This window comes from Ornithorhynchus anatinus, chromosome 5, assembly GCF_004115215.2.
Source record: "Ornithorhynchus anatinus isolate Pmale09 chromosome 5, mOrnAna1.pri.v4, whole genome shotgun sequence".
Taxonomy (NCBI): Eukaryota; Metazoa; Chordata; class Mammalia; order Monotremata; family Ornithorhynchidae; genus Ornithorhynchus; species Ornithorhynchus anatinus.
The window spans coordinates 70259895-70270527 of record NC_041732.1 but is presented as its reverse complement, the minus strand read 5'-3'; the positions used below and the strand labels follow the sequence as shown (position 1 = coordinate 70270527).

At 44.1% G+C, this 10633-nt stretch overlaps 1 non-coding gene across 1 annotated transcript; it reads left to right on the top strand.

Annotated features, from left to right (window-relative positions):
* The first annotated feature begins 8553 nt into the window (after window positions 1-8553).
* On the top strand, window positions 8554-8686 carry LOC114812675. The gene has a single exon (XR_003760326.1). It is a non-coding gene; the product is annotated as a small nucleolar RNA SNORA7 (small nucleolar RNA).
* Window positions 8687-10633: the final 1947 nt, after the last annotated feature.

Genomic DNA, 10633 nt, shown 5'->3' with positions numbered 1-10633 from the left:
GCAAGTACACATAATATAAATAGAATTATAAATATATGCATATATATATACACAAGTGCTGTGGGGGGTAGGTAGAGCAAAGGGAGCAAGTTGGGGGGATGAGGAGAGGAGGGGGAGCTGAGGTTCTAATACTAGCTCTGACACTTGTCTGCTGTGGCAAATCATTTAACTCTTCTGCTTCAGCTCCCTCATTGGCAAAATGGGGATTGAATTCTCATTCTCCCTTCTTCTTAGATTATGGGCCCCAGATGGTGCCTGATTATCTTGTATCTTCCGTAGTGCTTAGTACAGTGCTTGGCACATAGTAGTGCTTTACCAATACCATAAAAAAGATATAGGAGCTACTGCACAATTCTGTTTTTCCCCTATTCTCCATCTGCTCCTGCTGAGTTAATCCTTGGGTGTCATGTTCCTGAAAAGGAGCTCAGGGCCTGAGAATAGGGAGTATTTCCTTTCCTGGTAGTAATGGTATTTATTGTGCTCCTCTGAGCAATTCACTGAACTAAACCCTTGGGAAAGTACAATGGGAAGCAGCGTGGCTCAGTGGAAAGAGCCTGGGCTTCGGAATCAGAGGTCATGGGTTCGGCTCCCGGCTCTGCCACTTGTCAGCTGTGTGACTGTGAGCAAGTCACTTAACTTCTCTGTGCCTCAGTTACCTCATCTGTACAATGGGGATTAACTGTGAGCCTCACGAGGGACAACCTGATTACCCTGTATCTATCCCAGCGATTAGAACAGTGCTCTGTACGTAGTAAGCGCTTAACAAATACCAACATTATTACAATGCTCAAGGCACATTCTTTCAGCACAAGGAGTTTGTCCTGTAATGGGGGAAGACAGACATAAAACTATTTTCAGTGGTGGAATCAGGATAAATGAATGGTCAATCAAATAAGCATGCATAGACAAGTGAAGGGGAAGATTATAAGTAAGAACGTAAGTACTAGAGTCAATTATAATCAAACCTACTCTCCTCTCTAGGATTCGGTTGACCAATGATGTATGCGCAATCTTTAGGTTGGTAGCAAAATGATAAAAAAAAACTTTATTTTCTTACAAGCTGAGTAAAGGGACCCCATGGAAAAGGAGACCAGGGGAGTAGCTTGCTGTCTAGGGCTAAAACGCAAAATGTAAAGTGTAAACGAGTAAGTGACCAAGCCATATTCTGCTCATTTGAAGCACAAGGTCATAGGCAGGATGCTTTGTTGTCTACTGGGGACAGAGATTAGGAAATGAATGAAACCATTCAAATTTAGGAGTAATGGGGAAGATGGCTGTTGGCTCATAGATTGCCAGCCCCTCGAGGGTCTGTGTCTATTTCCCATCTTGGTACTCTTTCCCTGCACTTCGTAAAGCGCCCTGTACACAGAAAGTGCTTAATAAATGCTATGACTATTATTACTACCTTCTTTGGCCCTCATGACAATTAATAATAATAATAATGATATTTGTAAAGTGTTTACTATGTGCCAAGCACTGTTCTGTCCCAAGTGGGGCTCACAGTCCTAATTCCCCTTTTACACATGAGGTTACTGAAACACAGAGAAGTTAAGTGACATGCCCAAAGTCACACAGCTGACAAGTGGCAGAGCTTGGATTAGAATCTGTGACCTCTGATTCCCAAGGGCAGGCTCTTTCCGCTGAACCACACTGCTTCTCTAACCTGGTGGAGAAGCAGATCTTCCACATCAGAGCCTTCACTAGCCCATTCCCAATCTCTATGTTCTTCCATTTCTCAACCTCCTTATAATAATAATAAAATAATAATAATGGCATTTGTTAAGCGCTTTTTATATGCAAAGCACTGTTCTAATCTCCAGGAAGGATACAAGGTGATCAGGTTGTCCCACGTGGGGCTCACAGTCTTAATCCCCACTTTACAGATGAGGTAACTGAGGCACAGAGAAGTTAAGTGACTTGCCCAAAGTCGCACAGCTGACAAGTGGCTGAGCTGGGATTTGAACCCATGACCTCTGACTCTCAAGCCCTTGCTCTTATACCCTCCTTATCCCCTCATCAGGCCCAGGGTAGGAGAGGGCTAAAGTGGGTGGGTAGGGAAGTAAGGTTTTCTTAATCTGAACTGATATTTGTAATCTCTGAAAACTTTAAGAGGATGAAAAACTGAAGAAAGATGGGTCATGGTGTGACTATTGTGGAAAAGAGACAGGGGAATCTGCTGTGTGACCTTGGGCAAGTCACTCATTCCAAGCACTTAGTACAGTGCTCTGCACATAGTAAGCGCTCAATAAATACTATTGAATGAATGAATGAACTTAACTTCTCTGTGCCTCAGTTACCTCATCTGTAAAAATGGTGATTAAAAAATGTGAGCCCCACGTGGGAAATCTGATTACCATGTGTCTACCCCAATGCTTAGAACCGTGCTTTGCACATACTAACCACTTAACAAACACCAACATCGTCATTATTATTATTATTATTATTAGTGGACCATTGATGAACATGAGTTGGCAGAGAAGTAATTTTGTTAAGAATGTGTTTCTGATGTTGGGATGTTTAAAAAGGGATATTAGAAGTGCAAGGTAACTTAAAACAATCAATCAGTAGCATTGATCAAGCGTCTTCTGCATGCAGACCTCTGTCCCAAAGTACTTGGGAGTGTTCACTAGAATTAGGAGACGTGATCTCTGTCTTCAAAGAGTTCACAGTCTTCCTACTGGATCCTGAACAGATGAGGATATTTCTAAAATACTGAACAGTTTAGGGCTCCATAATTTAAGGATGATGGATCTTTGGCAAATAAGAATTAGGAGAAAGACGAAAGAATTATCATGAAGAAAAGAAACACAAGGATAATTTAACGGTTTTCAAGTCTCTTGGTAATGTACATTCAGAATTAGTCAGCCAGCTACTCTCCATGGGCAACAAAAACAGGCGGCAAGGAATTCTAACCTCCTTTGGGGTTGGGAATGTGTCTATCAACTGTTACATTGTACTCTCAGAGAAGCAGCGTGGTTTAGTGGAAAGAGCATGGGGCTGGGGAGCCAGAGGACGTGGGATCTAATCCTGACTCCGCCACTGTCTGCTGTATGACTTTGGGCAAGCCACTTAACTTCTCTGTGCCAGTTACCTCATCTGTAAAATGGGGATTAAGACTGTGAGCCCCATGTGGGACAACATTATTACCTTGTATCTACCCCAGCGCTTAGAACAGCAGTTGGGATGAAATAAGTGCTTAACAAATATCATAATTATTATTACTCTCCCAATGCTTAGTACAGCGCTCTGCACCAAGTAAACACTCAATAAATATGATTGATTAGGTTTAAGCTGGAATCAGAGCTCATATTCTAGTAAGGTGATATGTGTAATAATAGATTGCCTTAAGTGACAACGAGGTAACAGGGGACCAGAAAAAGTGCATTACTGATTTTTCACGGGGAGATTGTTCAAGAGTGCAAGAGATTCTTTATTAAAGAACCTCTCGTTCATGGATGTAGCCTCACCTTTGGCAGTGTCATCGAACTGAAGGCCATCTCTACTAGGTGACATTTCAAAGCCAGTCATGGCTAGAGGTAAATGAATCTGCTTCCATTCTATTGTCAAGTCCCCCTCCCCTAACATTTTGTGCAAACAGGAGACTGCAATGTTTAAAAGTTTCACAACAAAAAGTCCATGTACCCTGTTTACAAACTGGTCCTACTGATCAGATTTAAACTGACGACAGATACCTGAATATTTGCCTAAGCTAAGTTGGCCCAGGCTTTTTGCCCATGTTTGGTACAGCTTCTTGCAAAAGCTTCCACTGACATTTCTTTGGCATTACGTCACTCAATGTTGTTACCTTTCTAGTGTGTGGATCTCAGCTAGCTTTCTTATGAAAAATTATGACATAATGTGACAAATTCATCATTTCCTGATTTTATGAATTTTCGTTGTTTTTAAACAGCTGGGGACTGAGTCAAGAAATACTTAGGTTCAGTGACGGTCAAAAGAATGTACTATAAATTTACCTATATTTAGGAATATTTGAAAATGAAATAAAATTTAGATTTTTCTAAACTGCCCTCCTGGCTGTTAATCTCTTTGCTAGTGAAATATCCCTTCGGAATAATTACATTTTTCTTCCATATTTTGGCCTTTTTCTTTTGTCACACGTTTTCCTTTACTATGATATAAAGTATTATTTGAATTGCAACAATTATAGTTTGGACTGCACTCTGCCCCATTGAAACATCCTTGTGTCTCTGCCAGCATTGTTCATTGGGAGGCTAAATTCTAGGAATTATTTATGTTTAGTTGGCAGGGACACGTTGAAAATACAACAGTATATCAGAATCAACAGCGCTTATTGAGTGTCTACTGTGTTCATAGCATTCTACAAGGTGTTTAGAAATTATTCAGAAGTGTAAAATTATTCTGCCTCTAGGTGGTTATACTCCAAATACGAAAGACAGAAAGACATAAATTGACAGAAATGAACAGTGAGCTGTACTCAGGAGTATTCATAATAAACCGTAATTAGATTTTTCTAACCCCTTTCAGGGTCGCACCTAAATAATAATGTTGGTATTTGTTAAGCGCTTACTATGTGCCGAGCACTGTTCTAAGCGCTGGGGTAGATACAGGGTAGTCAGGTTGTCCCACGTGAGGCTCACAGTTAATTCCCATTTTACAGATGAGGTAACTGAGGCACAGAGAAGTGAAGTGACTTGCCCACAGTCACACAGCTGACAAGTGGCAGAGCCGGGATTCGAACTCATGAACTCTGACTCCCAAGCCCGTGCTCTTTCCACTGAGCCACGAGAGTTTCCAGTACTCTACCAGTTTCGGCTATGGAAGGGAGAATCAAACAGAGGCCTATCCATTCCATTCCTATCTTGGGCAGTGGCTAGCGAGTGGAAGGCCATCGGCTACAAGTCAAAACTCAGCAGCCTCATAGGAGAGAGTCAAGGCAGCAATGGTAATCCACTTCTGTATTTTTACCAAGAAAACTCTATGGATACGCTACCAGAACGAATGCAGATGGAGACGGGGGCGTTCTGGAAGAGATGCGTCCATGGTGTGGCTATGGGTCGGAAACGACTCGACGGCAAAAGACAAGACAAGATTTTTCTAGGGAAGACTTAGCTGGAGTGGTGTGAGAGAAGAGAGCAAACAAGGAAGAGGAAATCAGCAGAAAGGGACTCGGTTCCGGTGAGGAAGTGCAGTGAGGTCCGGGGGGGGCAGTGAGATGGAAAGCTTAGGTCTCCATCCGCCCACCGATAGACTCGGTTCAACCACAGAGTGTGTTTTCACCCTGCATTTTGGCTAGAGTGCTGTTAGGAAATTAGGGAAAGTTCTTCCGACAATGCCAGCCTGTTCAGGCTCGGTGTGTTATGTTATTGGAAGAAACTGCCTGTGATCGTGTTGGCGGGGCCAGAACGGGTGATTACTACAGTGCAGGTTTTCCTTACCATGGGGTTCTGCCAAGACCCAACCCTCCCATTAGAGGAGGTCTGGCTGGGTTTGAAGCTATCACTTTCACCATCCCATTTAGACCTTGTGCCATTAGGCTGGTCTGTAAAATACTGAGTTAAAAATCCCTTCAATTATAAGGTGGCAAAGTCTGGATGGGGAGGAAGAATGCCGCATGATAACCAGATCCATAAACTGTAATCATTTAACACTTTTAATGCATGCAATCTGGTTGTAATTTTTTGTGAACTCAAGGGTATGAGTAATTTTCTATCTACAAAATTATTCATAAAATGTATACAAAATTAGAGGTTGTATTTCATCTTCCTATCACTGCCCCATTACACAGTTCATTTAAATTGTTCTTTATATTGTACCATCTATAATTTCTTCAGCTCTTTCACCCTGATATATTTTCACCTCTTCCTGCTCTATTCTTATTCCTTCTCTTGCTCCCAGTATTTACAAATAGTCTGTTTCCCCACTAAACTGTAAGCTAACCATAGACAGGGAATGCATCTGGCTTTTGTGGTAAACTCCCAAGCCCTAAGTACAGTGAAACAGCATGGTGTGGTGGATAGAGCACGGGCCTGGGAGTCAGAAGGTCATACGTTCTAATCCAGGTTCTGCCATTTATCTGCCTTGTGACCTTGGGCAAGTCACTTCACTTCTCTGGGACTCAGTTACCTCATCTGTAAAATGGAGATTGAGACTGTGCCCCACGTGGGGAAGGGACTGTATCCAACCCAATTTGCTTGTATTCATCCCAGCGCTTAGTACAATGCCTGGCACAAAGTAAATGCTTAACAAATACCATAAAAATAATAATAATAATAATAATTACAGTGCCTAACACTCACTAGGTGTTCAATAAATTCCACTGATTGGTACCAGAAGTTAGAGCAGTGCTTGGCACATAAGCACTTAACAAATACCATCATCATTATTATTATTATTATCATTGAGATTGCATCATATGATCAACTGCCAAAACATACTGAAACATCCACATAAAATTCAGATATAATTGTTGAAAGCAATTTGATGGTATCAAATTGCTCAAATTGCGTAATTCATCAGAATGTTTTGAAAATGTTTATTGAGTATTAGAGTTCAGGACCAAAAAAATGCCCAGCAAAGGCAATAATGGGAGGAATTGGGGAATGGAACATGGAGGAAGAAATAGTGGAGATTGGGAGTGCCAGCTTTTAATTTTGAGCATGAGAGAGGGACAGGAGGCATGTGGGGAGGGGAGGTGAAGAAAAATAAACTAGATGTTAGGGGTGGGGATTGTTATACTGTACCCTCCCAAGCCTTTAGTAAGGTGCTTGACACACAGTAAGCGCTCAATAAACACGAATGAATGAACATGTCGTGAGGGTGACAGACAGGGAAAATGATTGGGCTAAGCAGGAAGCATGTTCAGATCCAGGGCCAGGTGGTCAGTCAGTCAGTTGTATATATTGAGCGCTTAATGTGTGCAGAGCACTGTACTAAGCACTTGGGAGAGTATAACAATAAACGAGCAGATTCCCTGCTCACAATGAGCTTTCTGTCTAGAGGGTTGGGGCAGGAGGGAACAACCGACATTAATATAAATAAATAAATGAATGATTTATATCAGGTGGTGCTCTGAGAACCTATTTCTGGGCCAGTACACAGGGGCCAAGTATCCACTTGACCCAATGGGACACCTGCTAACCTGCAAAGCTGCACTGGAAGCAAAGATGGGCCCCTGTCAGGTATAAGAGCTGGACTGCAGCCTGATAGAGGGAAAGACACAGTCACTATTTTGGCACTACTTCCAGACATCTCTAGCACTTATAGATACATATTCAGTTGAATTCAACTGCATATATTCAATTCATTTCAATATTCTATTCAGATAAGCAGCACGGCCTAGGGGATGGGGCATTGTAATCTGTGTCCAACCTGATTACCTTGTATCTACCCCAGAATTGAGTACAGTGCCTGGCACATAATAAGCACTTAACAAATACCTTTTAAAAAAAAAAAAGCATTTCAGGGCATGCTATTTTACTTAAAATCATAATCTATCTATTTTTCCTGTTTCTTACCATCCTATTCCCAACATTCTTAATATAGTCTCACTTACTTTAGACTGTAAGCTCATTATGGGCAGGGAGAGTGCCTGTAATTTAATAATGATGGCATTTGTTAAACACTTAATTTGTGCCAAGGACTGGGGTGAATACAAGCAAATCAGGTTGGACACAGTCCCCATCCCACAAGGGACTCACCGTCTCAATCCCCATTGTACGGATGAGGTAACTGAGGCACAGAAAATTCAAGTGACTTGCCCAAGGTCACATAACAGACAAGCGGCAGAGCCAGCATTAGAACCCATGACCTTCTGACTCCCAGGCCTGTGCTCTATCCACCATGTCATGCTGCATCCCATGTTAATTCTGTTGTATTGTCCTCTCCTAAGCACTTTGTACAGTGCTCTAGGCAGAGGAAGCTCTCAATAAATACCACTGATTGATGGATAAACACCTTTCCTCAGAGCCTTTCTGTTTCTTTTGTCCCAGAGGGCTAAAGAATGAGAGTTTTGAAAAGCTGGGCTGAGGAAGCAAAGGGTCCAGGTGGAATGCCACTGCTTCCAATAAAGTTGAATAGCTCGGGGAGTCACTATGGTGATGAAATTCATGTAGAAAGCAATTCTTTCCTACTGTGCACCTTGTAACACCTGATCCCTTCAATATTTCCTTGCAGCTGCAGCAGTGCAGATATGATATGACTTCAGTCCTCCCCATTGTTTTATAAGTAGATCTTTGTCTTTCTATTTATAGCACAGAATTCCTTTCAAAGCTAAAATCAGACAGTTTTTTGATCTTTGGCTGGGTGCCCTCTTTGGCAGCATTTAATGTCTCCTCCACCTCAGCAGAGCTTTAGGCCCATGGCTGTTACGCCTTCTCTTTTTTGGACTAGTTCTAGCCAAAACAAACAGGTTATGGGGATGTGTACTGGGGAATCCATCAAAGACTCCTTTGGGGCTGATGTTGGACTGAAAAGATCACTGGACTTTCTGATGAAAGGACTGCACACAAAATATGTCTTTATTACCCTTGCCATCCTGAAAGCTGGGATTTAGTCAGACCTATGGACCTGGATCCCCTTTCAGGGTCACACCTGGAGAGTTTCCAGAACTCCACCAGACTCGACTACAAGAGGGAGAGTCAGGCAGGGGCATTTCCATTCCTAGCTTGGGCAGTGGCTAGCAAGTGGAAGGCAATCTGCTACAAGTCAAAGCTCGCCTGTGCTGGGCAGCGGCAGTGTGGGAGAGAATCAAGGGTGAAGACTCAGGTTTACTCCACAGAGGAGCAATGGTAAACCACTTCCGTATTTTGACCAAGAAAACTCTATGGATCCACTACCAGAACGATTGCAGATGGAGGTGGGACTTTCTGGGAGAGACGTGTCCATGGCGTCGCCATGGGTTGAAGACGACTGGACGACATAAGACAACGGACCTGGAGAATGGGGCCACGTTGAGGCCTGGTCCTCCATTGGAGGGCTTTAGTCACCTGGGTGATCCTGGGGATCTTGGTACAGCCACCATTTTGATCCACTCTGACTGCCACCTCCCACTGGCTCCATGGTGTCTCATCTGAACATGCCAATGTGATAGCAGAGGCAAGGCTATTATTTGGCAAAACAGAAAAGCTACGTGGTCTAGTGGATAGAGCACAGGCCTGGAAGTCAAAAGGACTTGGGTTCTAATCGCAGGTCTGCACGTTATCTGCTGTGTATTCTTGGGCAAGTCGCTTCACTTCTCTGTGCCCCTCTTAACTCATCTGCGAAATGGGGATTAAGACTGGGAGCCCCATATGGGATAGGGACTGTGTCCAACCTGATTAGTTTGTATCTACCCCAGCACTTAGTACAGTGGTTAGCACATAGTAAGTGCTTAACAAATACCATAAAAGAGAGAAGAGGAAAACACGTTGCCCCTCCCACCTACCCATGCCGAGAGCAAGATCAGACTGACTTATTAGAGTCCTGGGAAAATCAATGGGGGCCAATTCTGGTTCCATGCACCTGGACAGTCTACAGTATAACTGTGGTATTTGTTAAGCACTTAATATGTACCAAGCCCTATACTAAGCACTAGACCAGATAAGCATGTCTCACAAAAGGCTCACAGTCCAAGTGGGAGGGAGAAAAGGTATTGAATTCCCATTTTGCAGATGAGAGAACTGAGGCTCAGAGACAAGGTCACCCAGCAGGGACATGGCAGGGCCGAAATTAGAATCTAGGTCCTCTGACTCCTAGCCCTATGCTCTTTCCATTAGGCCATGCTACTTCCCTAGAGGAGAAGCTTCCGTACCTCAAATACATCCCTGATCCCCAAACCTCCCACTCTTAAGCATTCACAACGGGATTTCCTGGATCAAATTTGGCGACATGCCCAGCCCTACCCTGGAAGCACTGCCTATATGTCTAATTACCCCACCTAAAACTCAACATGAGCAAGACTGAGCTCCTCATCTTCCCTCCCAAGCCCGGTCCGCTCCCAGACTTCTCCATCACCGTGGATGGCACGACCATCCTTCCCGTCCCGCAGGCCCGCAATCTCGGTGTCATCCTTGACTCGTCCCTCTCGTTCACCCCACACATCCTATCCGTTACCAAGACCTGCCGGTTTCACCTCTACAATATCGCCAAGATCCGCCCTTTCCTCTCCACCCAAACGGCTACCTTACTATTACGGGCTCTCGTTATATCCCGGCTAGACTACTGTGTCAGCCTTCTCTCTGACCTCCCTTCCTCCTCTCTCGCCCCGCTCCGGTCTATTCTTCACTCCTCTGCCCGGCTCATCTTCCTGCAGAAACGATCTGGGCATGTCACTCCCCTTCTTAAACAACTCCAGTGGTTGCCTATCGACCTCCGCTCCAAACAAAAACTCCTCACTCTAGGCTTCGAGGCTCTCCATCACCTTGCCCCTTCCTACCTCTCCTCCCTTCTCTTTTTCTACCGCCCACCCCGCACGCTCCGCTCCTCTGCCGCCCACCTCCTCGCCGTCCCTCGGTCTCGCCTATCCCGCCGTCGACCCCTGGGTCACGTCCTCCCGCGGTCCTGGAACGCCCTCCCTCCTCACCTCCGCCAAACTGATTCTCTTTCCCTCTTCAAAACCTTACTTTAAAATCACCTCCTCCAAGAGGCCTTCCCAGACTGAGCTCCTCTTCCCCCT